This window comes from Phyllostomus hastatus, unplaced genomic scaffold, assembly GCF_019186645.2.
Source record: "Phyllostomus hastatus isolate PE091 unplaced genomic scaffold, TTU_PhHast_1.1 phas_contig_1021, whole genome shotgun sequence".
NCBI lineage: Eukaryota > Metazoa > Chordata > Mammalia > Chiroptera > Phyllostomidae > Phyllostomus > Phyllostomus hastatus.
The window spans coordinates 2,923,934-2,928,103 of record NW_025333505.1 but is presented as its reverse complement, the minus strand read 5'-3'; the positions used below and the strand labels follow the sequence as shown (position 1 = coordinate 2,928,103).

Sequence of the window (4,170 nt, the reverse complement as noted above, 5' to 3'; positions counted from 1 at the left end):
GCAAAGGTATAAAAATAGGAATTTAGTAAAGTGTTTGTCCTGATGCATAATTTAGAGATGAAAGGGCAGCAAAGTTAAATTAGGTTGTATTTTGTAGAGCTTTAAGTGCTAAGTTGAGAAATTCAGAGTTTTAGTGAAGAGAGCTAAAGATGAAGTTTTAGATGAAGATTTAATCAGTGATACATTGGGGCAAAAAAATCAGCAGTTGATATGCTATTTGAAAAGTATAATTTAAAGAAGGGGGTCAGTTATGAGTGAAAAGGAATACATGATATATGAGGAATGACTAGGAAATTATTATACTGTCCACGCAAGAGTGCATGAGAAACACAGTGGTAGTGACTGTGGGGAGGGAAAGTGAGGAATGTGTGTAGACAGCATTTCAAGGCATAACAGAAGGATTGTTGTTCAGCTGTGAATTGAATAAAGATTAGAATGAGTGAAACACGGCTGGAAGTTTATTGTTGCCATTGGGGAAAAAAAAGACAAAACTGACTTGGGGTCAAAGTGTGCACGTACACACATGCATACTCTTCATAAGAAGAGCATCACTATTCACAGATGATATAGTGTGTACCAAAACATCTAAAATAATCTATAAATGCATAATTAGAATTAAAGAGTGAATTTAGTAAGTGTACTAGAGGTGAAGTCAATATATATATTTAAAAATGTATTCCAGCAAGCAGCAGTAGAAAATAAAATTGAAAACTGATTAGATTAATAACAGCATCTATAAACATCAAATACTTAGGGAAAATTGAATTAAAGCTGTGCAAAATTTAGACACAGAAAGCTCCAAAACCTTACTAAAGAAGAATTAAATAAATGAAGTAATATTTCACTGTTGTAGCTTATTATATTGTAAAAAGGTCAATTCTCTCCAAAATAAACATTAGGTTTAACACAATCTCAATCACAATCACTGCCTGGGATCTGACGAGCTATGTGGAAAAGCAGGGAGCCAGAAGAAACAGGAGAGACTTACAGCACAGTGAACACAGTGCGGGGATCAGCATAAAACTGACCAGTAGAATGAAATAGAAAGTCAAAAGGTAAACTACACACACATTCTAATGACAGCTTTTGCTAGATTTGCCATGTTGCCTCTGTGTTCGTTTAGACTTATACTATTAGCCTATGTATTTATTGAAGGACATTTATAAAGAAAACTGCTCCACCTCCTGACATGGATCTGTTGCACACATCATATATAATAAAAATGTTCTGTTACGTTAAAGAAAGTTGTTCCATTGTGTTACACAGCAAACACTCATCTAGTGTCTATTTTTACTGTTCTGGATGGTGGTGACGGCTTGATTGCATCCGCAGTCTCCCTTGTTTACACCTTCTGTGCCCACGGCCTTGGACAGTCCCCTGGCACACTGAGTCTGAGCCTGGCCACTGATTGGGCTAATCAAACTCCTGCAAAGTTCATGTTAGTAGAGGCTTTTAAAAATGCTTGCAAATTTCGGGACATTTTTACATCCCTGTGTCACTACCATGAGCACATGCACACACGCTAACCTGCTGTCGGGGGTTTGACAGACGTGGAAAGAGAAGCCAGGTCATTCCAGCTCAGGCCATCCCAAACCAGCTGGCTCTAGTGCCAGCAGCCAGCTGCCCAAAGACACACGAACACACCTGGCACGGGCCAGCCAAACCCAGAGACCCACAGACAGGTGCGGAGTTATACGCAACTTGCTTAAAGCTACTAAATTGCAGGGTGTGACTTGTTAACCAACAACAACTAACGGATATCGCAGTGATAGAGCATGCCTTCATGGTAAATATTTTCAGGGTATAAACACACATGATGTCAGATGGTGATAAATGCCATGGGAGTTTAAGAGGAGTAGGGAGATTTCCTTCACTCCAGTTAAATTAGGTTTAGCCAATAAACATATCCTATTTAAATAACAAAGGAAATACAGTTTTCACAATTGCCTTTCCAAAAAATGAACTTTTGTCTGTAGTATAGTTTTTAGATTTACAGAAAAAATTGTCCAGGTAGCACAGAGCTCCCACACACACCCCCACCCAGTTTTGCCTGTGTTAACAGCTTACAATAGGCTGGGACTTCTGTGACAGTTAAGGAACCACCACTTACAAATGATTAAGCTCATACTTTATTCAGATGTCCTTAGTTTTTACGTCATGCCCTTTATTTGGTGTAGAATTGCATCCTGGACACCATACTACGTTTAGTGTTCATGTCTGCTTATGATCCTCTTTGTTCTGCCCGTTTCTCAGATTTGCATGTTTTAAGAACAATCTCCATGTGTCAAGTCATCCTTGCACAGGGGCCACGCCAATCTTCACGGTGTCGTTCCAGTTTCAGCGCAAGGGCTACTTAAGCAAGCATGGATTGTCCATGTTTTTTTCTTAAGATTTTATTTATTTTTTAGACAGAGGGTAAAGGGAGAGAGAAAGAGAGGGAGAGAAACAGCAGTGTGTGGTTGCCTCTCACGCACTCCCCTACTGGGGACCTGGCCCATAACCCAGGCACGTGCCTTGAGTGGGAATTGAACCAGTGACCCTTTGGTTTGCAGGCTGGTGCTCAGTCCACTGAGCCACACCAGCCAGGGTGGATTTCCTGTGTTTTGGATGATCTTGACAGTTTTGAGAAGTTACGGTCAGATGTTTTGTACAATGTCACTCAGCTTAGATTTTGCCTACTGTGTTTGCCATGATTACATCGGGATCCTATGTTATCGGAATACCACAGAAATGAAGTGCCGTCCTAACCACATCATTTCAAGGGTACATATGATTAACACCACTTATTACCGCTGCTTTCAATGTTGATCACCTGAGTGTGTGACAGTTTTCTCCACAGTAAAGTTTCTATATCCCACTGTCTTCATGCTGCTGTTTTTCGAAGGAACTTACTAAGAGTAGCACAGAATGAAGGAGTGGGGAGACAGGGTAAAGTATCTACATGGGCCATTTGGAATTCTTTTGAATGAGAAATTTGTCATTTCTCCCCATTTATTCAGTTATTTTTATATCAGTACACACTCCTGATAATTATTTATATTTTGGTTATACTCCAAAATATAAAATATGTTGGCAATTGGGAGTTCTTTTAGCTAGTTATATGTCCCTTTGAGATACTTCTTGTGTGTGTGTGTGTGTGTGTGTGTGCGCGCGCGCCTGGAAATTTCTTCTCTGCCACTCCAAGTTGCTACAGGAGCATCTTGTATATTTTCTAGAATCAGACATTTTCCTAAGAAGTGGAATCTTGGTTCCTTTTATTGCAAAATGGTATTAGAAATGACGATTTAAGTGCTAGGTGTGCTCGCTGCTACTAAGGCGCAGTGGCTTCTAGGGCCTCTCAGCCGGCAGAACAGACTGCATTCACAATGGCTTTTTCAGGAACTAAACAGTGTCTATATGGGGAAGGCGTTAGCTGTTATGTTCTGACATAAATAATTGCTGATGATGTTCCTACAAGGGTATAACCTCTGCCGGCTTGTTATTCTGCATCCCAGTGACTGGGAAGGCATTTTATACCTTTAAGAAACAATCCTTAAAATTGTGTGTTCAGAAGAATTTCTTCCCCATGTATTATCTTTATTAGTAGTTGGTTACTGATTTATTGCCCGGTAGTAGAACTTAAGATACGGTTGAGGGAACTAATGCTGGAATGATTGTCACCAATTCCCTTATTTGAAAATCACATGGAAGGCTTGTCAACCTTAGGTGTAAAGTACGAGTAAGAGAATATTGAATGAAGAGTTTGGAACTGCATTTCTCTTCCTTTCCATGGCCTATCTACATCCCTGACTGTTAAGTTCTCTGGGGGGGGGAAGAGAAGTCTTCCTGCATTTATCGGCAGCCTAACGTGACAGAGGGTTCAGCAAACGCGGCATTGAAGAAATAAGGGTTGATCTCGTCTCAACACATTGCTCATGGAAACATCTCACCTGTGGAAGAGAAAAAAAAATAATGGCGTCAGCTTCAAAAGAAACCAGGGAAATGCCAAGACAGATGCCCACCACAACACTTGCTGCAATGAATTACAGATTGATGATGAAATTGAACAGAGAGAAGTTAATGTTGAAAAAATCCTTCATCTGTTGTTTGAGGGATCGAGGGAATGAAATACACCCACTGGCTGGGAAACACGCAGAGCAAGCCCTTCCCATCGATCATCCCATGTCCTGG

The 4,170-nt window shown here is 40.4% G+C and overlaps 1 non-coding gene across 1 annotated transcript; it reads right to left on the bottom strand.

The window, feature by feature from the left end:
• Window positions 1–2,258: 2,258 nt before the first annotated feature.
• Window positions 2,259–2,361, bottom strand: LOC123815669. The gene has a single exon (XR_006785154.1). It is a non-coding gene; the product is annotated as a U6 spliceosomal RNA (small nuclear RNA).
• Window positions 2,362–4,170: the final 1,809 nt, after the last annotated feature.